A 25,975-nucleotide genomic window follows, 5' to 3' on the forward strand; every position below is an offset into this window, starting at 1 on the left:
GGGCAGAATGTGCAATGAATGAATCTGATGAGATGAGCTCCTTTTTTTAAGTGACAAACTATTGTAATTTCACTATACTTCTTAGGTGAGTGATTTAAAATAAATATGTCATTTTCTCTAGAATTAAGAAAATGATCAAATATTATTTCTTGGAATAATACAGAGTTAAACTCGTCTCAGCAAGTTCAGCTGTGGCCAGGTGGACCTCAGCTTACCAGAGAAGATACTGTCAGAAAGATGGCTATTGTTGATGTTTAGTGACTAAGTCGTGTCTGAATGTTTTGCGACCCCATGAACTGTAGCCCACCAGGCTCCTCTGACAGGGGAGTCTCAGGTGAGAACACCGCAGGCTCTGGGAGGGCTCAGTAAGCACTAATCCAACAGAAACCCCACCTCTCAAGGCCGCAGGAGTCTGAGATGGCTGCAGCGTGAGAAAGGTCCCGAGATACGGGAATAACGGGCTCCGTGCAGTTCCCACCGCCCGGCTCTGGCTCTAACCCGGAACCCAGCACAGTCCAGTCCTTCTTCCCCTCTGAGCCCTCCACCATCCCCGCAGGCTGCCTGTGTGGTCTGGTCCCAAGGCCACCTCCGGCCACAGTGACTGTCACAGAGCAGTCACCTGCAAAGTATTAAGTCACTGAATCGCGTCTGACTCTGTGCGACACCATGGACTGTAACCCACCAGGCTCCTCTGTCCATGGGATTCTCCAGGCAAGAATACCAGAGGGGATTGCCATTTCCTCCTCCAGACCCAGAGATCTAACCCACGTCTCCTGCGGCCTCTTCATTGGCAGGCAGATTATCTACCACTAGGCCACCTGGGAAGTCCCATCAATCACGTGGGACCTTGTTAAAATGCAGACTCTGCTTCAGTAGGTCTGGGGTGGAGCCTAAGATGCTGCATTTCTTTTTTTTTTTTAATACCTAAAACATTTTGTGTTGGGGTGCGTGTGCGCTTAGTCACTCAGTCGAGCCCGACTCTTGCGACCCCATAGACTGTAGCCTGCCAGGTTCCTCTGTCCAGGGGATTCTCCAGGCAAGAGCACTGCAGTGGGCTGCCATTTAGCCAATTAATAATGTTGTGATAGTTTCAGGTGGACAGTGAAGGGACTCAGCCAGACATAATCATATATTTATTCTTCCTCAAACCCTCTTCCATCCATCCAGGCTGGCACCTAACATTGAGCAGAGTTCCTTGATCTATACAATAGGTTTTTGTTGGTTTACCATTTTGAATATATCAGTGTGTACATCACCCTCCCAAAGTCCTTAGCTATCCCCTCCTCCGGCAACCAAGAGTTCGCTTTCTGAGTCTGTGGGTCTCCTTCTGTTTTGTAAGTATGTTCACTGTATCATTTCTTTCCAGATTCCAGGTATAAGGAAGGTCATGTGTCCCCTCCTCTGTCTGGCTCACTTCACTCAGTGTGACTCTCCATACTGAGTCCATCCACGCGGCTGCACGTGGCCTGATACCATGCACTTCATGGCCGAGTAGCCTTCCATTGTGTGCACCACGTCTTTCTCACCCTTTCCTCTGTTGATGGACATTTAGGTTGCTTCCATGTCTTGGCCATTGTAAACAAGGCTGCAGTGAACACTGGGGTGTGGTACACGCATCTTCTGGGGCCATGTTTTTTCTCCAGATATATGCCCAGCAGTGGGATTGCAGGGTCATATGGTAGCTCTATTTTTACTTTTTTAAGGGCCTCCATACTGTCCTCCGGAAAAGGCAATGGCACCCTACTCCAGCACTCTTGCCTGGTAAATCCCATGGACGGAGGAGCCTGGTGGGCTGCAGTCCATGGGGTCGCTAGGAATCAAACACGACTGAGCGACTTCGCTTTCACTTTTCACCTTCATGCACTGGAGAGGGAAATGGCAACCCACTCCAGTGTCCTTGCCTGGAGAATCCCAGGGATGGGGGAGCCTGGTGGGCTGCCGTCGATGGGGTCGCACAGAGTCGGACACGACTGAAGCGACTCAGCAGCAGACTCTCCTCTGTAGTGGCCGGACCAGTTTACACTCCCACCAACAGTGCAGGAGGGCCCCCTGGATGCTGCATTTCTGACAAGCCCCCAGGTGATGCATCAGCCAGGCGCACCATATGTGCAGCTGGTGTTAGTCAACACGGAGCAAGGGCTGAATCTGCAGTGGTTCTCAAAGGCGGTACCTCGACCGGCAGCATCGGCAACAGCTGGCAGCAGGGGAACAGCAAGTCCCCCAGCCTCACCCGAGACCCCTGGAACCAGAAACCGGTGATGGAGCCTGGCGGTCTGTACGTTAATAAGCCTTACAGGTGGATTCTGATGCACACCGATAATCCGACCAGCTCCATTTTAACAGGCCTGCCATGGAAACTTCTAGAAGAAGCCCAGTCATAGAGGACTATTTTAAACCAGAATGTGTTAAGTCTTCCAAGAGACATCATCAGCTCTAATTTTTTTTAAAGGAAGAAAATACCATAAGAAACACACAAACATAAGAGCTTTCTTGTTGACAAGATACAATATACACACACCACCCGCATAATCACGGGCTCCGTTTTCACATATTTATCATAAACATGTCACAACCATGTTCTTAAAAACCCTCTTCCCTTTCCAAACTCTACATTTAAATTAGAACGCACAAAACTACGTCTATTCTTAAACTTCACAAACCTTAAATAATGTGTGAGCACATTGGGAAACAAAACTCTATCTCCTGGGAAAACAATATAAGCAGAGGACCTTATTCACAACCGTGCTGGCAGGTTGATTTTGCCCCAACATTTCCACCGATAACCCATAAGGATGAGGTCAACCAGATGATTATTTTGAATAATTTCACCATTTACCTAGAGATTTTTCTTTAATTACCACGGTAGGCACCAGATTAAAGAGACCTAGCCGCACATGTAGATAAGAAAGACTCCAAAGATAAATTAGATCGAATCACAGAGAAAGGCAGGAGGCTTACATACCAGAATTCAATAAAAACGGGGAAATATTAGTGGAGACAGAAACTACATTTTTATACTTGGGCTTGCCTCAAGGTCATGGAGAGGATGGAAAGCATATAAAAATTAGTATCTATAAAAAGAGCAGTCGAGAACACAAATAGACATTGATCACGCCAAGCTGCTTGGGGCCACATGAACTCAAAGTCAAAAATTTATGATTCCACGCACTGCCTGCACAGAGGCAGCCACATGCCAGTCTCCTCCATTGCATCCTGCATTCCTCCCGCGGCCCTAAGAAAAGATTCAGCCCCGCAGATGTCGGGGACCGACGGGCCTCTCAAGGATGAGCCGGGGAACAGCATCATCAGCACCACCCAGAGATGGAGACACGCTCGGGCCCCGCCTTGCATCTGTTCAGAACCTGTGTTTTAACAGCATGTCTAAATGTTGGTGGTGCGGTGGTAAAGAATCCGCCTGCCAATGCAGGAGACGCAGGTTTGATCCCTGATCCGGGAAGATCCCCTGGAGAAGGAAATGGAGACCCACTCCAAGTATTCTTGCCTGGAAAGCCCCATGGAGTCTGGCGTGCTACAGTCCACGGGGTCGCAGGGTCGGACACGACTTGGTGAGCAAGCAACAGCCACCACTACCTCTGCAGGCGCAGCCTGCGAGGGCACGCTGCTCAAGCCTGCTCTCGGCCTCTTAGGCCTACCCGGATACCCACTGTGACTTCCTGACTTTTTTCTGGTTGGTGCTGAGGTCAAGACGCCCCTTCTCAATAACCCCAAACTAAAATATTGACTTGGAAGGCAGTTCCTTGTGAGGAATAAATGTCCTTTATCACGCTGCGTCTTATTTTGGAGTAGAAGCCACAGTGTGACTCCTGTTTCATGGACTGAGAAAAACAGCTGGGAATTATGGAAGGTCAGTGCTTACTGTTAGCAAGTCCCAGGTGGCGCAGTGGGAAAGAATCCTCCTGCCAAGCCAGGAGCCGCACGTTCGAGCCCTGGGTCGGGAAGATCCCCTGGAGAAGGAAAAGGAAACCCGCTCCAGTGTCCTTGTCTGGAAACATTCATAGACTGAGGAGCCTGGCGGGGTGCAGGCCGTGGGGCAGCAAAGAGTCAGACATGACTGAGCGCACGCGTGCACACACACACACACAACTAAGAGCTGTGTTTCCTCCCATTTATGTGACACCATACCACCTGGTATTCCCTGGACACCCCCAAAACAAAAGGGAAAAGCTCCGCTTAGGTCAGGATGGTACACAGTTCTGACTGTTGGGCCCATAACTGAGAGTGTACTCTTCTTTCGTTTCCTTTTTTGTTCCCACCAGTAATTTCAGGTCAGGTCTCAAGCCTGAAGACATCTTAATCAGTATCATCTCAGCATTTTCTAATCACTTGGAAGTGTGCCTGCATCTGGATGCTGTTGTTAATTTTTCTCTTTTTGCCTGTTTTGGAGTTCAGAGAGAATATACTTAAGATTTTCTGTATGACAAAAAGAAGTCTCAGGATCCATTTTCTCAAAGGAACACTAGGATTTTACTTTTCAGCCCTCTGAAAGAGGAATCCAGCACACCGAAGGCTTGAGCACTCTCTGGGTGAGCTTTGAGGCTTCTGCCCCTCACTCAAGAAGGAGGCTTCCAGACCAAAGTCCCTACAAGCCAGCTGCCCCAGCAGCAAAGAGCATCAGAAAAGAAAGAAACCGGGCATCTTCTAGGCCCATGGTTCTCAATCTTTGCTGAAGGCCAGAGTCCTCTGGTGAGGTTTTCAAAATCCCAATGCCCAAGGCACCTTCCAGACCCATAAGCCAAACCTCTGGACACAGAGTATTCCTGGGCTTCCCCTGTGGTTCAGCTGGTAAAGAATCCGCCTGCAATGCGGGAGACCTGGGTTCCATCCCTCGGTTGGGAAGACCCCCTGGAGAAGGGAACGGCTGCCCACTCCAGTATTCTGGCCTGGAGAATCCCATGGACTGCAGTCTATGGGGTCACAAAGAGTGAGACACGACTGAGCGACTTTCACTTTCAACTTTCACTTGGGCACAGAACCAGGCACTGAGTCTTTTCAACCCCCAGGTGACTCCAATGCCCATCCAAGTGTGAGTCCCATAAGCCCAGCAGAGACACTGACTCCCACGCAGACGCCACGAGCTCAGTTCCACCCGTGGCCCCACACCTCCGAGATTTACCCCAACTCTTCCCACATGCCGGGCAGCTGAATCTCGGGACATATACTTCCACTCACATTCCAGAACCTGCTCTTCTAAAACAGCTGCTTCAGTGGGGGAATACTTCTTTGCAATCCTCTTCTAGTTAATAAATGCTTTCTCATTCCCTTAATATTCCTCCCCACTAAAGCATAACCTACGAACACATGAATAACACGTACGCAAACACCAGGAGACAGTGAGGAACAGGGAAGCCCGGCGTGCTGTAGCCCATGGGGTCACACAGAGGCGGACGCGACTCAGCGACTGACCAGCAACAAGTGAGTGTGAAGGACGCTGCTGCATCTCAACAGAGCACCTTCTCTTTACGATTCCATCGTTCACTCTCGCGTGACACGCCTAATGTTTTAAGGAAGCGCAGCTTTTCTTTTTTTCTTCTTTTTTTAACTGGCGGTGAAATTTCAGCTGGAAATCTACTCTAAAAGATCTTCAAGAAACAGCCCAAATAAATACACGGCTGTATTTATTTTTTATGAGTAGCTGAAGTCTGATCATTCCAAGGCCAAATCTGCCTGTTATTCCAGGTGTTTCTTGACTTCCTACTTTTGCATTCCAGTCCCCTATAATGAAAAGGACATCTTTTTTGGGTGTTAGTTCTAAAAGGTCTTGTAGGTCTTCATAAAACCTACAAGCAGGGCAAAGACTAATAGAGTTTTGCCAAGAAAATGCACTGATCATAGCAAACACCCTCTTCCAACAACACAAGAGAAGACTCTACACATGGACATCACCAGATGGTCAACACCGAAATCAGATTGATTATATTCTCTGCAGCCAAAGATGCAGAAGCTCTACACAGTCAACAAAAACAAGACCAGGAGCTGACTGTGGCTCAGATCATGAATTCCTTATTACCAAATTCAGACTTAAATTGAAGAAAGTAGGGAAAGCCGCTAGACCATTCAGGTATGACCTAAATCAAATCCCTTATGATTCTACAGTGGAAGTGAGAAATAGATTTAAGGGCCTAGATCTGATAGACAGAGTGCCTGAAGAACTATGGATGGAGGTTCATGACATTGTACAGGAGACAGGGATCAAGACCATCCCCATGGAAAAGAAATGCAAAAAAGCAAAATGGCTGTCTGGGGAGGCCTTACAAATAGCTGTGAAAAGAAGAGAGGCGAAAAGCAAAGGAGAAAAGGAAAGATATAAGCATCTGAATGCAGAGTTCCAAAGAATAGCAAGGAGAGATAAGAAAGCCTTCTTCAGCGATCAGTGCAAAGAAATAGAGGAAAAAAACAGAATGGGAAAGACTAGAGATCTCTTCAAGAAAATTAGAGATACCAAGGGAACATTTCATGCAAAGATGGGCTCGATAAAGGACAGAAATGGTATGGACCTAACAGAAGCAGAAGATATTAAGAAGAGGTGGCAAGAATACACAGAAGAACTATACAAAAAAGATCTTCACGACCCAGATAATCATGATGATGTGATCACTAATCTAGAGCCAGACATCCTGGAATGTGAAGTCAAGTGGGCCTTAGAAAGCATCACTATGAACAAAGCTAGTGGAAGTGATGGAATTCCAGTGGAGCTATTTCAAATCCTGAAAGATGATGCTGTGAAAGTGCTGCACTCAATATGCCAGCAAATTTGGAAAACTCAGCAGTGGCCACAGGACTGGAAAAGGTCAGTTTTCATTCCAATCCCAAAGAAAGGCAATGCCAAAGAATGCTCAAACTACCGTACCATTGCACTCATCTCACATGCTAGTAAAGTAATGCTCAAAATTCTCCAAACCAGGCTTCAGCAATATGTGAACCGTGAACTTCCTGATGTTCAAGCTGGTTTTAGAAAAGGCAGAGGAACCAGAGATCAAATTGCCAACATCTGCTGGATCATGGAAAAAGCAAGAGAGTTCCAGAAAAACATCTATTTCTGCTTTATTGACTATGCCAAAGCCTTTGACTGTGTGGATCACAATAAACTGAGGAAAATTCTGAAAGAGATGGGAATACCAGAGCACCTGACCTGCCCCTTGAGAAATCTGTATGCAGGTCAGGAAGCAACAGTTAGAACTGGACATGAAACAACAGACTGGTTCCAAATAGGAAAAGGAGTCCGTCAAGGCTGTATATTGTCACTCTGCTTATTTAACTGATATGCAGAGTACATCATGAGAAACGCTGGACTGGAAGAAACACAAGATGGAATCAAGATTGCCGGGAGAAATATCAATAACCTCAGATATGCAGATGACACCACCTTGATGGCAGAAAGTGAAGAGGCACTCAAAAGCCTCTTGATGAAAGTGAAAGAGGAGAGCGGAAAAGTTGGCTTAAAGCTCAACATTCAGAAAATGAAGATCATGGCATCTGATCCCATCAGTTCATGGGAAATAGATGGGGAAACAGTGGAAACAGTGTCAGACTTCACTTTTTGGGCTCCAAAATCACTGCAGATTGTGACTGCAGCCATGAAATTAAAAGATGCTTACCCCTTGGAAGAAAAGTTGTGACCAACCTAGAGAGCATGTTCAAAAGCAGAGACATTACTTTGCCGACTAAGGTGCGTCTAGTCAAGGCTATGGTTTTTTCTGTGGTCATGTATGGATGTGAGAGTTGGACTGTGAAGAACGCTGAGTGCTGAAGAATTGATGCATTTGAACTATGGTGTTGGAGAAGACTCTTGAGAGTCCCTTGGACTGCAAGGAGATCCAACCAGTCCATTCTAAAGGAGATCAGCCCTGGGATTTCTTTGGAAGGACTGATGCTAAAGCTGAAGCTCCAATACTTTGGCCACCTCATGTGAAGAGCTGACTCACTGGAAAAGACTCTGATGCTGGGAGAGATTGGGGGCAGGAGGAGAAGGGGACGACCGAGGATGAGATGGCTGGATGGCATCACGGACTCGATGGATGTTGAGTCTGAGTGAACTCCGGGAGTTGGTGATGGACAGGGAGGCCTGGCGTGCTGCGATTCATGTGGTTGCAAAGAGTCAGACACAACTGAGCGACTGAACTGAACTGAAGGTGATGAAAACGTCCCTACCGAGTCACAATATGTGCAACCCTGGCATTTTTCAGGGCTCTTTTTTGGCACAGTGAACAGTGTTCAAGACACGAGACAGCACTTTATTTTAATTATTCTTCTTGAACCTCCTGCATCTCCGGGTGTTGATTCCTAAAGAAACTCATTCATGGTTGGCAGATAATGCAGCCATTTTCCACCCTGCAGTGACCAAGCACAGAGAAAATATAGTGAATACAGTTTTCTTTACCAAAGAGGTGCCGTTAACGTGTCCTTGGATTACAACTGCTTGTGTGTGAACTTCTAGAATATTTTCCAAAACATCTTTTCAACAAGCAGGGCTTGCTGAGTTTGCCAAAGCTACTTCCTAAGCTTTGTCTGCTCCGTTCTTTGGCAACTCTTTCCGACAGGCTACCCCATTCAACGTCTTTCCTCTGCTCTAATCCATCTCATTACATCGTCTTCCATTTTGCTGTTACCTAGTCACAATACGGATCTTCAAAGGAACTCCCCAAAAGGATGAAGTCAGAATCCCGATCAATCTTCTGTTAACACCGGAAGGAAGATTTATGTGTATGCCCATAGAAACACACGTCCTTGGTAATGCCCCGTGAGCACAGAAGAATTAAAGTTACATGTTCTACTCCAGGTAAATTTGGTTCTACTTAATGATAAAAGACTACCTTATTAAAAACAAAGATGAAACGGTTGCAAATAACGGCACGTTTGTTCGGTGCTGATTTGGAGGCTCTCCAGTACATCAGCACTCTGCATTAAAAGGTCGCTAGAGAAGAGATACAGCCACCAGCCAGAATGTTTCAGGCGAGAAATGAAGAGCAAGAAAGACTTGCCAGCAACACGTGGTTGGCTAAGGGCAAAGGGGCTCCAGAATCCGGCAGACCTAGGTTCAAATCCTGGCTGTGTCTGCCTGGGCCAGACGGTCAGCCTATGACCATTCCCATCTCTAAAATGCAAATAATGGGAATTCCCTGGTGGTCCAGTGGTCAGGACGGCACACTTTTACTGCCAAGGGTATGGGTTCAATCCCAGGTCAGGGAACTAGGATCTCCATAAGCCGCACTGCTCTGCCAATGAATAAATAAAGTATAATGCAAATAATGGCAATAATGACCTTCCCAGGGTTGCTGTGAGGATTCAAAGGTTTAGAAAGAAGTGAGTGCAGGCCAGCTGTTCCTGCTGCGTTCTAGAGAAATGCAACCCAAAATAAGCCCCTGAGGCAAGAGAAGTGGGTGTTGCCTGTGTGCACCTTACAGAGGAGAAAAGGGAGGCTCCCAGAGACTGGGCTCATCCTCCCCACGAAGCTTTCTAAAGCACAGACATGACTGCGCCGTTCTCATTTAGCCCTCTTCAGTGACTCTCACGACCAAGAAATGAGAGAGACACATAAAGTCCCAATTCCTTCTCTTGGCATAATCCCTGGATGAGATTTTTTTTTTTCCCAAAAAAAACTCAACCCCAAATCACGTTTTTCTGTTTTAAGATTTTTTTAATATGGATCTTTTTTTTTAAAGTCTTTATTGAATTTATTACAATATTGCTTCTGTGTTACGGTTTGCGTTTTCTGCCACAAGGCATGTGGGATCTTAACTCCTCGACCAGGAATCGAACCCACGGCCCCTGGCACTGGAAGACAAAGTCTTCACCGCTGGATGCCAGGGCAGTCCCCCAAATCACCTCTGCCACGAAGTCTTTCTGAAGCCGCAGACAGCACTGCCCCTGCTTCTTTGGGGCTCCCACACTATAGGGACACACCTTTAGCAAAGTGCCCACAGACTTTTCTGAGCTCGCTGGTTCATGCGTCTGAATCTGTGCACTAAGCAGGAAGTTCCCTAAGAACAAGGACACTGGGCTACTCATCTCTGTAGCCCTAGCAGCTAGCCTAGCACGGAACACCTGGTGGATGGTCCACAGAACGCCTCAAGAGTGAAGGAATGAGCCATCCAACAAGTAAACGGCAGCGCCCGAGCAGACCCCGCATCTTCCAACCTCCTGTTGGGCCAGCGTCCCCTGGAACCACACTGCCTTCGTCAGCCAGTGGCCGACATCGCAGCAAAGACCCGAGGCTCGAGCTCCGTATTCAGGGTGGACTTGCATATAACCTTAGGGCATTTGTTTAAAAACAAAACAAAAAAATAACCACAAATCTGCCTGCATCGATTTTCACACATGTGAAAAAGGGCTCATACTTAATACTGGACTTTACACAGGAGCTGGGAAAGAAGAGAAAAAGCAATCAGACTACACAGACGTGTCCCTCCTTGAAAAGTGCCTCCGTCTAAAACCGTCACAATAGTATAACAAGAATAATGCCGAATACCACAGTTCATCACCATCCTTTCTGCTGACGCTTTCAACTGGAACGGAAAACACAATTACTAATTGAATTAGACAACAGGAGGCATCAGTGTCCAAAGGTGACCCTAGTGATACAGATGAGTTACTGCAGCTACTCCAAAGCCTCACTGTCATTCACAGAGGGCGCTCTTCCCTGGCCGGGCGTCAACTCGGAAAACTAGACCCGTATCCTGCATTTGCTCCTGGACTGGAAATGCAGTTCATTTCCCTATTTCCCACATGGTTACTGAGCCGCTGTGAGGCCACAGAGGCGGTACAGCCCAGTTCCTCCCCTCAAGGAGCTCAGTGTACCCTGGAGGGGAAGAGCACAGATGTGAAAAGCCTAGCAGAGACGGAGGCAAAAAAATAAGTCTTGGGACTTCCCCAGTGTCCACAGCCAGACTGCTGCAGGTGCAGAGGGAGGGGGCGAGGGTCAATCTCTGGTCAGGGGTTAATTATTTATTTTTAAAATTTATTATTTTTAAATTAATTAAAGTCTCAAGTCAGGGGGGAAAGAGGAGGGGACTCATATTTCTCGCCCTGGAGGTATCTGGGTAAAAAATAAAAGCAGCTTTACAGTAGAGCTGGGAGAAACAGGAGGCCATGATCTTCGGGGAAGCTGAGAGCATTCTGTTTTCCTCTCTTCTTTTTTTAAAATTCAGTCCTATACTGGAAAGCACCAAGTCTCTTCCTTCCCTTTTACTTGAAGACTTCTCTAAGTTGTGTTTTAAAGGCGTTAGGAGAAAAAAAAAAAGGTTTTGTAGTCTAATGGAAAATTGGGGAAATTAAATTTTAAATTTTAGAATAAAAATATTTTCTTACTAAAGGATGGCTCAGACATTTTTAACATGAAAAAAGTGAATTTAGAATCATCTAGAAGGGGATTTACTGTGCAGTTCTGACCAAAATCATTTAATGCTGTTTTCTGCTTTCTAGAAACATCGTGCTGGATAGCATTCCGTAAAAAGACACAACAAATACATCGCCTCCCTTCCTTGTAATTTTCTGGACAGGCTAATTTTTGTCATAGGTTAAAAGGAAAACACGAGTGGCTATGATGGACACGTAAAGAGGGCATCGTAGCCAGCGCCGCCAGCAGTAGAGGGCTTTACAATCATGTGAAGTCCAACTTCTGGTCCAGCTTGCCACGCACGAGGTGACCTTGCCTTAAAAATGGCTCACACGTTCTTGGCCTCAGTTTCCACATGAGTCAAATGGGAATAATGCCGTTACCTACCCCCAACGGTGAACAGGAATATTGAGAGAGTCAAATCATCCAGCAAGTGCTCAGCAAAAAGCAAGCTTTTAATGTTCACAAATCGCCGTGTAAGACGCTCCGGGTGACAGGGAGGCCTGTTAGGGTCAGTCTGCTGCAGCCGTGCCTTCTCAGGCTAAAATGAAGATCCTCTCAACCTGGATGCAAGTGAAAGACAACAGCAGCCACCTTGCAAAAGAGCAAGAAAGACGCCCAAATGGAAGCGAAGCCTGACGGAAACGCCTGTCCCAGCCACACCTGCACGGAACTGAAGTTGACGTGAAATTACGAGAAGACTGACCTCAGCACCGCTTCCAGTTCTCTCTGACGTCTGATGCCCAGACGTCACAGAGCATCCGGAGAACAAAGAAAGCGCAGAGGACAGCGAGAAAGCCGCCTGCCCTCACCCTCTCACTCGGAGCCTCGGAGTCGAGTCGGCCGCACGGCAGAGGGAGGAAACACAAGATCCGTCCGTGGTAAACGTACACCAGACCTTTAGGGCCCAGGATACTTCTAAGGAGATATACAGAGATAGTGGCAAAGCCAGCAAAAAATGACCGTGAGATTCATGGGAAGATTGAGACTTTGAAACAGATGCTCCGCTTGGCCAAGTCAATCCACTACCCTCTAACAGGCCTGCTGCACACAGACCCACAACGAAAGCAAACCTCACACTAGTTCATCAGTTCAGCTCAGTTCAGTTCAGTCGCTCAGTCGTGTCCGACTCCTTGTGACCCATGAATTGCAGCACGCCAGGCCTCCCTGTCCATCACCAACTCCCGGAGTTCACTCAGACTCACGTCCATCGAGTCTGTGATGCCATCCAGCCATCTCATCCTCTGTCGTCCCCTTCTCCTCCTGCTCCCAATCCCTCCCAGCATCAGAGTCTTTTCCAGTGAGTCAACTCTTCGCATGAGGTGGCCGAAGTACTGGAGCTTCAGCTTTAGCATCATTCCTTCCAAAGAACACCCAGGGCTGATCTCCTTTAGAATGGACTGGTTGGATCTCCTTGCAGCCCAAAGGATCTCAAGAGTCTTCTCCAACACCACAGTTCAAATGCATCAATTCTTCAGCACTCAGCCTTCTTCACAGTCCAACTCTCACATCCATATGTGACCAATGAAAAACCATAGCCTTGACTAGACGGACCTTTGTTGGCAAAGTAATGTCTCTGCTTTTGAATATGCTATCTAGGTTGGTCATAACTTTTCTTCCAAGGAGTAAGCGTCTTTTAATTTCATGGCTGCAGTCACCATCTGCAGTGATTTTGGAGCCCCCCAAAATAAAGTCTGACACTGTTTCCACTGTTTCCCCATCTATTTCCCATGAAGTGACAGGACTGGATGCCATGATCTTCGTTTTCTGAATGTTGAGCTTCAAGCCAACTTTTTCACTCTCCTCTTTCACTTTCATCAAGAGGCTTTTTAGTTTCTCTTTGCTTTCTGCCATAACCGTCGTGTCATCTGCATATCTGAGGTTACTGATATTTCTCCTGGCAATCTTGATTCCAGCTTCTGCTTCTTCCAGCCCATAGTACACATTAAAAAAAAAAATCTTGTATGCCTGGAGCACTAAAGCAACTAGCTAGAAAGAAGAAAGAAAGCGATGCAACTTAATCCAATTCACTAGAATAAAATGTCCCCAGATTGCTGGTAACAGGAGCTTGTAGGGAATACTCCTTGATATAAGCATGTCAGATTTGGTCCTCAAAATATCTGTTCTGTACAGAGACTTTCAATAGTAAGTGGAAGGCTGATGCACACTGTTGATATGTGTATAAAATAGATGGCTAATTAGGACCTGGGCTTCCCAGGTGGTGCTGGTGGTACAGAATCAGACTGCCAGTGCGGGAGATGCAAGAAGCTGGGGCTCGACTCCTGGGTCAGGAAGATTCCCTGGAGAAGGAAATGGCACCCCACTCCAGTGTTCTTGCCTGGAAAATCCCACGGGCAGAGCGGAGTGGCGGTCTACAGTCCACGGAGCTGCAAAGAGTCAGACACGACTGAGCACGCACACGCAGGATAGCCTGCGGGGCAGCGCAGGGACCTGTCCTCCAGGCTTGCTGGTGACCCAAACGGGGAGGAGACCCAGAAAACGAGGGGACGTGTGCACTCCGCGGTACAGCAGAAACTGACACAACGTTTCAGACCAACTCCACCCCAACCAAAGGAGGGAAGACAGCGCTGCCGCTCAGTCCTGTCCGGCTCTCTGCGACCCCGTGGTCTGCAGCCCACCAGGCTCCTCTGTCCGGGGGATTTTCCAGGCAAGAACACTGGAGTGGGGGCCACTGCCTTCTCCAGGAGATCTTCCCGACCCGGAGACTGAAACCGGGTCTCCTGCATTGTAGGCAGACGCTTCACCATCTGAGCCACCGGGGAAGTCGACCCACTCGAACCAAAAATCAATGACTAAAATACAGTAAGCTGGAAATGCTACATGAAGAAGCTGAATGAACAGGTGAAGGAACCAGAGAGCAAAGAGGCTGACTTCTGGCCTCTGAGGGTCGGAAGAGTCCTGTGGTCCCCAGCATCAATCTGGGCTTGGACACTGTCCTAGGAAGTTCTCAATCTCACAGGCAGACCTTTAACTGAAGCAACATAATGGGTGACCGTGAGCCCTCCCAAGGCTTCCATCTCCTCAACATGTTTTTCCAACATGCCTTCTGTTAGTGGTAATAAAGCAGGTGTTCCCAAAGAGTGAAGTCCCTCAGCAGATAATACTTCTGTTATCTAACTGTCACCAACATTCCTGTGTTCCCCTTATATCTTATTTAAGGACTTATCACAACCTGTAATTTTCTTATCGTTTCGCTGCTGACTGTGGGGATCATCCGCTTCTGAATGTAATTTCCTGAAGGTAAAGGACCTCCCCTTGTTCCGGCATGCAGCCCAGCACCTACCTGCACGTGAGCAGAAGGCATGCCTTAAGTATTTGTTGGAGATATTGAGGGAATCTGCGCTGTGGAAGCAGGAGCTTTGCCCTTCTCATTCCATTTCAAACATATCATTTGGGTGTCATTAAAATTCTGTCCTTAAAGTCAACTGACTGGGGGACTTCCCCAGTGGCCTAGTGGTTAAAGCAGAGAGCTTCCAAAGCAGGGGTTGCAGGTTCGATCCCTGGTCAGGTAACTGAGATTCCACCTTGCACAGCCACCAAGAAAAGAAAAATTTTCACTGAGAGAGTCAAAGAGCTGAGCAATGAAAACTATAAGGCACTAAGGAAAAAGATGGAAGACAGCACAAATAAGTGTTAAAACAATCTTTGCTCATGAATTATAATAAGTAATATCTTAAAAAAAAAAGTCAACCAACCGGGATTCTGGTACCCGTCCTGCCACTCTCAACACAGCTGAGCATTCTTGAGCAAACTTTTCCACTCTCTGATTTCCTTTCTGGGGTGACTGAACTATTCTCTTAAAGGTTGCTTACATCGGTAGCATTCTAAGATTATTTTGGAAAATAGAACCCCAAAGACCTGAGCTATGATAATTAATAAAGTTTACAATGATCAGAACAAATAAACAAATGCATTTTGAGACTGTTTTACTGAGTTAGCCACGGTTGTCTTGAGTTAGCTCATTTCACTGCCGAGTCACACACTGTACGCTCCTTTCTGCATCTGGCCCTTGGAAAGGGCAAAATGGACGAGGAGGCTAATGTCCTAAAATAAGAGCAAGCCCCTGCTCTCCTGTGCGGGGCATCTCTGCAGCCTCTACGCCAGACTCCTAATGTGAGAAGCAACTGGCATTTACTTAAGTGGTTCTTAGGGATTTTGATTTTTCCAGCCACCAACGGGTTAAGGCGCTGAGATCGTCCTTTGTTTTACAAAGGAGCAGGAAAACACAGGGAGCTGATACAGTCCATTATTAAAATTGCATTTCAGCAGAGGCAGACGACTCCAGCCACCTGACGCTGGGCTTGGCCATCCTCTCTTGCTACAAACCCAAAGCTATTCCATTAAAAGCATAAGCAAAACAATAGAGCTGACAGCCCCACAAATTCCCCCGGCAGACAGAAGCCATCAGTCCTGCTGGTGAAGTATTTAGCTACAGAGGGAGAAGAGACATTTCTTTGATTGAAGGATAAGAGAAAGGAATACAGAGCCACTTTGCAATCAGAGTGCAATCGTACATACTTGAAGAAATAACAGCTTCGACAGTCAGAGGATAAGTTTGCTACTGGAAAGTAGGAGAAAGTACCCCAAGAGGGGACCTGGAAAAGTCTGAGGGGGAATGAGGTCGTTCTTACCTGCTCCACCTTCAACTTGGATGATCATGGTTCCCACCCATGCCCCGCGTGATCATTTCTACAGAAACTAAACAGTGAGCTTCTTCAGGGGGCCAAGCAGGCACAAAACTAACCTCTTTAGCTTGGGCAGTGTTACGTAATATTAAAAAGCTCTAAATCTTTACTTAGAAGTCAATGAAATTAGCAGCAGAGTTTGGAAGTCAGAAACACGGTGCTGGGTAATTTAAAAAACAAAACAAAACCCTCCGACCATTCTTTGCGGCTAAACTCCAGCTCCAGTTCTCCAGGCTAGAAGAGTAGTGTTAATAGATTCTGCCTCGACTAAAAAGGGAGCCAGTGGCAGAAAATCTATTCCTCCGGCAAGGTTGCCGGGCAACGAGCAAGCTTTTGGCATGTGGCTGATGTCTCCAGGCAGCGCGGACTACACAGAGTAAGCTCTTCCATCACTTATAACTAACTTGATTTTGATGGATTAAAACCAAATCAAAACGTACTGTAACTCACTCGCTTCCAAATGCAGGAGTCAGGGAGAGACAGAAAACATCCCGATGGTAAACAGAAGACAAACTGATCAGGAAAAGAAAAGCCCACTGAAGCTCACTCTGTCGGGCGATGAATCTCTTACACATCTTGGTATACACACGTTTGTTTTAAGATGAGAATATTCAACAGCAATGGGAAAGAACAGCATTCAAGAATCTTTTGGTGTGGGGGATGAATGAAGTAGGTTGAGAGCGATTAAGAGGAACAAACTTCCAGTCGCAAAATAAATGAGTCACAGAGATGAGATGCACAGCATGGGGAATACTGTGCATAATACTGCAATATCTCTGCATGGTGACAGGTGGCAACTAGACGTCACAGTGACCATTCTGCGAGGTACGGAAATATCGAATCGCTATGTTGCGTACCTGGAACTAAAACAGTGTTCTAGGTCAATGATGCTTCAATTTTAAAAAATGCATTTTGGAAAACTACTAATGTTACAAAGATGGAGCCTCAGTGTTACAAGGAATTCTGGATTCAAATGCCTCTTTGGGAGTGAAGGTGTTTGCACCGTTTTTTTGCAAACACCTGAGCACATTAGTCACTAATCGGCAAGCCCTTGCTAAGGGCTCTGAGCTCCCATCCCCATGCTGAGGGCATGATGGGGAAACATAGGACTAAAGGCCAGGCCTCATTCAGAACAAATTTACTATTAGGAGAGAAGGTAACATGGTTTTTCTCACCAACCAACCAAGCTTCCTCCACAGAAGGTTAGTTTTGGTACTGATTGTGTTGGCTTATGAAAACCACCCCCAGATATACTGGCCGAGCTGCCGTCACCTCCCAAATGATCAGACCTGAGTGAAGGCTGGTCTGCCCTTCCTGAGTGCTGGTGTGACCCAGGCCTAGCTGCCAGGGGCCGGAGTACCATAAAACATACTCACACTTGACCCCAAACTTTTCTTTGAGAAAAACATCCTTTACAAGGTTCATAATGTTTCACCTCCTTCCGTAAAAAAAAAAAAAACCCTTTGGGGGACTTCCCTGGCAGTCTAGCGGTTAAGCCCCCACCCTGTCACTGCAGGGGCTCGGGTTAGACCCCTGGTCGGGGGCTAAGATCCCACATGTCGCACAGCACAACACCCCACAACCAAAAAAGAAAAGAAACTCCTTTCATTCAGAAAACTGCACACACACAGACAGAGGGGTCCACTTCTCGTGCAATCCTGAACCTGCTGAGGTCATCAGCAGCCACGGGCCCAGCACAGGGATGCGGAGGGCAAAGGCAACCAGATGCAGCGGCCCGGGAGCGGCGCACACACCCTCCGAGGCGCTGCGAGGGAAGCCAGCTGGTGCCCGCCGTCTCCTCTAACGTGGAGAACGCACACGGCTTCAGGTGGAGCGCTCAGGTTCCAGACGTGGCAAGTCCCATCTGTGGCCTCTGCAGCCCCTCCTCCATGACGGGTCCGTCACGCCTCCCGCCAACTTGCCCTGTTTCTTGCAACACATTAAAATGCACCAGAGGGGCTAAAAGCAGCCTCCTCCGCAACCAGTACAATGATAAAACGCAACTTGATGGAAACTGATATATTATCATCACTCCCTATCAAGACAAATGCCCGCAGGAAACCGAGTTGTTAGTTTTAATATGAAAAGGGCTTGATGGGTCTTCCCATCAGCTTGTCCAGGTGGCTGCCACCTTCCACAAGCCTAAGGCTCGCCTACTCTTTCACGTCAAGTCCGAACGCCGCCCCAGAAAGTCTTCATGGAGCCCTCCACCCCTCCTCTCAGCCTGGCTGCTCCCTGAAGCTCTGCATCTGCACGGAACCTTTTCTACTTCATATTTATCCTGTGCTCACAACCATTCTTTCTCCAGCCAGGTGTGTGTTCCCCGAGCGCAAGCTCAGGGCCTGGTTCAGAGCAGATGCTCAGTGTCAGATGCTTTTGTTTTCATTGGAAGAAAACAAAATGGTGTGTAAATATAACCCCGAAGAAGAAAAGGTTGTTTTTAGTTTGTAGGTCATCTGAGATATCTGGTCAAGCCCTTTGTGCTGTGTCATGGAGAGGAGCCTGTGGTCTGAGTGCTGCTGGCCAGCCTGGCTCTGCCTTTCCAGCTGGAGTGCCCTGCGCACCCTGTAAGGAAGCTGGTAAACTGCCGTGTCGCAGAGGAGTTATTCAGTAAGTAGAGGCCATGAGAAAACTGAGTGGGTGAACTTGCTCCTAATGTCTTCCTTTCTTAAAATGATTTCCTATGTTATCAAAGGCTTACAGGTGCACCATAGAGCCTTCATCTTTTCATACACACACCGGCACACAACATCAGTTGCCCGTGGTTGACTGTTAAACTTTCTCTTTACCTGATGAGTTTGCAAGATAGAGGCTTCTTCCAAGTTTACAGATAATGGCTCCCTGTTCGTTTCATGCTGTTTGTCATTAATTACTTGGTGCAGCCTCGTTTGTCTTCCCAATAAACTGTGAGCTCCCCAAGGGCAGAAACTATTTCATCTTGAGTTCTATCAGTACCCCATGGCCCAACACCAGGACTGACATGGACGAAGCACCTACATACTTACTGAATGATCACGGCCTGAATTAATCAGCTGACTGGTACAGCAGCACCTAACTAAAGTCCTAGCTTAGCCGAGGGTCTCTGAAATAAGGCCACAGTTGAGCAGTCAGCCTACTGGTCGTGCACTAGCTTTTTTTGCTTCAAAGAAACTTACAAACTAAATTAAAAAGTCAGCACCCTCCTTTAGGAAAACTAAAGAGATCAAACCAGTCAATCCTAAAGGAAATCAACCGGGGATATTCATTGGAAGGACTGATACTGAAGCTGAAGCTCCAGTACTTTGGCCACCTGATGCAAAGAGCTGTCTCATTTGAAAAGACCCTGATGCTGGGAAAGATTGAAGGCAGGAGGAGAAGGGGAGGACAGAGGATGAGATGGTTGGATGGCATCACCAACTCAGGGGACATGAGTCTGTGCAAGCTCTGGCAGATGGTGAAGGACAGGAAGCCTGGTGTGCTGCAGTCCATGGGGTCACAGAGAATCTGACACGACTGAGCAACTGAACAACAGCAAAGGAACCCCAAAATCCTAGAATCAGGAGGAGCTGGGAGGAGACGTTGCAAAGGGAAATACTCTGTAATCTTATTTGAAGAGAACATTCAAAATCAGAAGCACCTACATGCAGATGTTCAAGACAGACACTTGTGGTCAAAATACAGATTTATTTTAAATGCCAGTTTGGGACCAGAAACACCCCTATTCACTTACAGTAAAAATTCTCTCTCACTCTTTGCCCCTTTCCCCCCGGCCTGCTTCCCTGACCCCCGTCACACACAGTCCTCTGACGTTTCTCTTGAAGTATTTCAGATGATTTTACTTTTCCCCACATGTATGTTCATCAGAATATATATTCTGATATTTTTATTCAGAAAAATACATCATAAATACTAGTACATGCCTGTATGGGTGTGGGCTACACATAGGTTTCTAAAGATGTGCGCATACTGGGGACTTTGCTGACAGTCTAGTGGTTAAGACTCCACACTTCAGCTGCAGGAGACATGGTTTCATCCCTGCTTAGGGAACCGAGATCCACATGCCTGGCGGTGCAGCCGGAAAAAAAAAAAATGCATGTATATCATCACAGGATTATCTGTTTATTTACTCTCACTAATAAAGCAGAGTAGAGAAACACGGAAAAATCAAAGCAGTAGATAATTTTTTAAATTATTCGTATTTGACTCTAGGCTCTAGGACACTAACAGTTTAAACACCAGACTTCCCTTCTATTCTTAATTCTATTTAGCTTAGGCTATTAAGACTAATTTATGTTTCAAAGGCATACACTGACTGATCACATGAAATAATAAATGTAAAAGTACTCTGTAATTAAAATGTATTACTGTGTAATAATGTAAATGTCATTACTATAATAATCATGCTTTCTTTCAATTTGTATGTGTGTATATATGTGTGTATATATGTGTGTATATATATTATATATGTAGCCAACACAACTTTTCTAATAACCTGTTCACAGACCAATCCTGATCAGTGACAAAGTTTTCACTGGCCAGAAGCAAAAGGAGAAAAATTATAACAATGTGTTAAGATTTTTTAAATATATATAATGCTAAGTGTATTATATTTAAGAGGTTTCTTTTATTCTGAAATTAAATCCTTACTGATTTTTTTTCCTAGTTTGTTCAAAGGTCCACTGTTTTGTCGAATTATAGTACAGCTGTTGCTCAGTCGCCAAGTCGTGACTGATTCTTCTCGACTCCATGGACTGCACACCAGGCTTCCCTGACCCTCACCGCCTTCCAGACTTTGCCAAGTTCATGTCCACTGAGTCAGTGACACCATCTAGCCATCTCATCCTCTGTCATCCCTTTCTCCTGCCTTCAGTCTTTCCCAGAATCAGGGTCTTTTCCAATGAGTTGGCTCTTTGCAGCAGGTGGCCAAAGTACTGGAGCTTCAGTACTGATATTCAGGACTGATTTCCTTTAGAATTGACTGTTGGATCTCCTTGCAGTCCAAGGGACTCTCAAGAGTCTTCTCTAGCACCACAGTTGGAAAGCATCAATTTTTCGGCGCTCAGCCTTCTTTATGGTCCAACTCTCACATCCATACACGACCACTGGGAAAACCACAGCCTTGACGACATGGACCTTTGTCGGCAAAGTGATGTCTTTTCTTTACAGCACACTATCTAGGTTAGCTATAGTGGCAGCAAGCGGCGATTTTTAAAGCCATTATTTGAAAAAAAAAAAAGAAAAGAAAATTTTCTTTTGAAATTAATCCATGGAACCTAAAAGTCTGAAAAGAAAACTGATTCAGGCAACAAAAACACCAACACACCCACAGTCTGTTCAAGGAAAGAAGGTGAGGGTCCTCTTTACCTGTAGCTTTCGTGCCTCTGAAAGTGAAAAGCTAAAGTATCAGTCACTCTGTCGTGTCCAACTTTGTGACCCCATGGACTGTTGCCCACCAGGCTCCTCTGTGCGTGGAATTCTCCAAGCAAAACTACTGGAGTGGGTTGCCATTCCCTTCTCCCGGGGATCTTCCCAACCCAGGGATCGAACCCAGGTCTCCTGCATTGCAGGCGGATTCTTTACCATCTGAGCCTCCAGGGAAGCTCCAGCACCTTCACTTGTCCGATAACATCTGGAATATCCCGAGAGGCCCGGACTCTGTGCTGAGCCCTGCCGGGCTCCCAGCATCCCAGCACCTGTGTGGCTTCTGAGTGATCACTTCATTTACCCCAAGGGCCCCAGCAAGAAGCACCACTTCAGAAGAAAGGCCCAATCTTAAACTAGTCCAGGGTGGGGGCAGGCTAAGGGAGACACTGAATCCAATTTATTATAGGCAAAGAGACTTCAAAGTCTCCATCCCAAGGCTCAAACAGCCATAACCGAATTGGTATTTCTTCTCAGATTCAAGGCAGGGCCAAGTCACACAGGCTCACTTCAAGGTCCAGTTTCCGTCTTGGAGGCTGTGGCCCAGGCAGGCTCACTGCCCTTTGATCTGGTTGGAACCAGAGTGTTACAAACACGCTCATATTAAGCTATCTCCCGGCTGCCTGAGGGCACCGGTCTGGAATGTGAGAAGGGGAGTTTCAAACAGTGAGGGGCCCAAGTCCTCACTTACGTTACATTTTATCTGCTAGGCTGGCTAACGCGCCTTCTATGGTAGGCAGTGACGGGTACCCTGTGGCGTGCAATAAGGCAGGCCCAGAGGGTTCTGCCTCTACCTCCATCCTCTGGGCCAGGAATTCAGGGGAAGAACAAGAGAAACAATAAGCGAGCACCAGAACCCTGAATTATACTTTTATTAACCACCCGCTGGCATCTGCGGAGTCCCTAGGAGCTCTGAGCTCTGCGCTATAAAGACGCAAAAGAGGTGTCACCATCCCCAGCCATCAAAGCCTCCATGTTCCACCAGCCACCCCAGGGGTAATGAATCATTTCAAGAGCGCCTTCTCCTCCATTCTGGGGGCCTTCTCCTCCTAGATTTGACAGTGCAGGTCTCCATTTTCAAAATCAGAATGTATAAAAAGTCCCTTTCACTGGAAGCTGTTCTGTGTGGGGGAACATGCAGTCAACAGCCAACGTCTCCAGTGGCACAGCCAGGATCTTCCTATCTCCTGGACAGTTTACTAAAAATCTCCCACCCCTGTATTCACAGGTTGAGGGCGTCTGCGGTGCCAAATTGTCTGCTGGTGACAGAGAGACACCAGCAGGTTCTGCGTTGCTCGGGGGAAAACCAGAAAAGTTTGAGAGACGTGTCCTTGACAAACGGAGGCTCTGAACATCACCTGTGTCACTTGCCACCGAGAGGCATCAGAGATGGTGAGAAAGCAGCTCACATATCCTTCACCAGCCTACCCCACACCAGTCATAGTTCCCCAGATTTCAAGAAGCCCTAAGTCCTGGAGTGACTGCTTCACACAAACACGGAAATTGTGCGGCAGAACCACTGCGTCTTTGATTCCGCCAGACAGAAAAGGTAGTGCTTTTAATATCATGCTTACTGGACATCCATCATCCAAACACAATGCAACAATTGTCGGGCAGAGAGACAGAATATACTCTGTGGGGCAGAAGCAAGCAAAAAGAAAAAACACGGGCGCCTCCACGTACTGGAGAGACGATTCTCATTGGAATAATGGGCCATGCACAAGAATGTTTCTGGCTGGCCTTAAAAGAAAGAAACTCTTTCAGAGAGCAGCGACCTTAAACATCTTATCAGCCTTTGAAGTTATGCACAATGACATCCTTTGGTTCCTTGCCCGGGGCAGAGGTTTAAGCTCTAAGACTCCATTTACTTACCAAGAATTGTAGAAATATTTTCACTGTGGCACCAGGCAAAAGAGCCAATTTTTTGCCTTTTTGGGATGGTGAGGTAGGGGAAAATATCCTTTATAGGGGGCATCTCATTGTGCTAAGGGGATCAAGAGTTATAGATCTAACTTTCTGGGGTTAATCTCCTTTGTTCTTAGTCTTCTGAACCATTCAGATCAGTTTTGTGAAACTCACGTCAAAGTCACAGAAGCAGAGCAGGTTCTGATGCTGCCACACTCCTAACCCATTTCCGGTCCAACCTGCCCTACCAATACCAGCCCTCCTTACTGACATCACCACATCTCTGCAACCCATCTCCACCACCCCCCTTCAAACAAAAGGGCCCCTCCAGCTTCCCCCAGTGCCACCTCTTGACTAGGAGTCCGAGATGTGACATCATCTCCCACGAAGGGGTGAAAGGGAACCTTGGGCCCATGGCCGCCTCCACGCAACTTTCTAGGGTATTTACCGTTCCTATGTTGGGTCCCGGGGCTTCACAGGCAGCTCCTGCCCATGCAGGAGACATAAGAGATGTGGGTTCAATCCCTGGGTCAGGAAGATCCTCTGGAGGAGGGCATGGCAACCCACTCCAGTATTCTTGCCTGGAGAGTCCCATGGACAGAGGAGTCTGGCGGGCTATAGTTCATGGGATTGCAAAGAGTTGGACACAACTAAAGTGGCCTTGCACGCGGCATGCATGCATGGTGGGTCCCCTCCATCTGGCCAACCAGTCCGTCCCTGCACAGTGTGTGGTGGGTCCCACCGTCGGGCCGATCGCTTGGTCCCTGCAGAGTGTGCGGTGGGCCCCTCCGTCTGGCCGACCGCTCCATCCCTGCACAGCGGGTGGTGGCCCCTCCGTCTGGCTGACCGCTCCATCCCTGCACAGCGGGTGGTGGCCCCTCCGTCTGGCTGACCGCTCCGTCCCTGCAGAGTGGGTGGTGGGTCCCACCGTCTGGCCGATCGCTTGGTCCCTGCACAGCGGGTGGTGGCCCCTCCGTCTGGCTGACCGCTCCGTCCCTACAGAGTGGTTGGTGGGTCCCCTCCAACTGACCGACCGCTCCGTCCCTGCACAGCGCGTGGTGGGCCCCTCCATCTGGCCGACCACTCGGTCTCCACACAGAGCGTGGTGGGCCCCTCCGTCTGGCCGACCGCTCCGTCCCTGCACAGCGCGTGAGCAGCTGGCACAGAGCTGAGTGTGTGGTGAGTGCTCAGCAGCAGTAGTCGTGGTGTTAGTCGCTCAGTCGTGTCCGACTCTTTGCGACCCCATGGACTGCAGCCCACTAGGCTCCTCTGTCCATGGAATTCTCCAGGAAAGAACACTGCAGTGGGTTGCTGTTCGCTTCTCCAGAGGATCTTCCCAACCCAGGGATCGAACCCAGGTCTCCTGCACTGCAGGCAGATTCTCTACCATCTGGGCCACAGGGAAGCCCTCCTCAGGACGCACACAGAGGAGAGAGTCCCCGTGGCTCCCACTCCAACAGCTTCTTCCTTTCTGCCAGAGAGCTGCTGCCTTGGGGCGCACTCTATCTGCAGGACCTCACCGTGACTCAGTCTTGGACATCAGAGTCTGCCCTTGCCAAGGCTATCTGGTTCCTCTGCTTCTGTTTTAATCTCATGCCATGGCCAAAGTTCTTTTGCAAAGACTCCAAAAAGCTGGAACTCCAGAGAGACTGGGAACCTTGTAAGAACAGTCACCTACGGAAAGGTAGCAATGTCTACACAATCATTTTCAGGACTTTATAAGCTACGTAAAACTAATTACTGAACTGGAGCCAACCACTTGAAGGAAAACAGAAGGCAATCTGTTGCCTCGAGATTTTTCTTTCTTCTTCAAAGAACTCAGAGTTGCTTCCATAGTACATGATGTTAGGATAGGCCTTGGGCCAATCATTGTAAAGAGCATCTGAAAAATCACTCGGAATTGTGTGCTCCGTTGCTTTGTAAAGGATATAACTATTTGTTTGCTTAAGTGAGGCTATAAGGATTGCTGGAAAGGGTCTGTGAAAATATTAGCTGGATCCGAGTCCCTACCAGCAAACAGAGGCGTGCAGTTCACACACGTGGCACAAAATCAAGCTTCCTCTCTGACTTACAGGTATGAATAATGTATAAACAAGCTGAACCCATTCCAACAGGCAGGTGACTCTAATGGAAATGTAAACATGACCCTTAGCCTTTAACGCCAAACGGTCCACATACACAATAAAACAAGCTCTTTACTGGCGCCTGAAGGGCATCTCCACACGGGCTGTGCTGATCTCTCCTCGTTGAAGGCGACACCGTAGGTCAACATGAAGGGGCTCTTTCGAACACCCCATGTGGCAAGGGCTCATGGGGGCTTTCCTCACTTGAAAACCTTCAAGAGGCCCCACCTGGTCCCGAGGGCTCCATTTGGCCTTCACAGCAGTGAAGACGCAGAGCTCCCCATAATCACACAACGGGGACAAGCTGGTAAAGAAGAGCTCTACGAAGCAGTGCTTGTGGGTTAATCCAGTTATAAGACAAGCCCAGTTAAGGACCTTTTTACTTAAATAACATGTAAAAATAAAGAAAGCAGAACCCGGGAGGCATAATCCCCAAATACACAACTTGTAATTCCTAATAAAGCAGAAACGCAGAACTTGTCTCCTAA

General features: G+C 47.5%; 1 protein-coding gene across 16 annotated transcripts in view; it reads right to left on the reverse strand.

The window, feature by feature from the left end:
- FOXN3 (forkhead box N3) overlaps window positions 1-25,975 on the reverse strand; it is a 446,930-nt gene that overhangs the window by 360,112 nt on the left and 60,843 nt on the right. For 2 of the 16 annotated variants that reach the window (XM_069597311.1, XM_069597299.1), the window contains exon 1: window positions 3,878-3,965. The exons of the other annotated variants lie outside the window; for them this stretch is intronic. The gene's annotated coding sequence lies outside the window, so the exon portion shown is untranslated. Of the gene's footprint in view, window positions 1-3,877; window positions 3,966-25,975 lie in introns of those variants that run through there. 16 annotated transcript variants of the gene reach the window in all.

The sequence above is a fragment of the Ovis canadensis genome, chromosome 7 (genome assembly GCF_042477335.2).
Source record: "Ovis canadensis isolate MfBH-ARS-UI-01 breed Bighorn chromosome 7, ARS-UI_OviCan_v2, whole genome shotgun sequence".
In the NCBI taxonomy this organism is placed as follows: domain Eukaryota; kingdom Metazoa; phylum Chordata; class Mammalia; order Artiodactyla; family Bovidae; genus Ovis; species Ovis canadensis.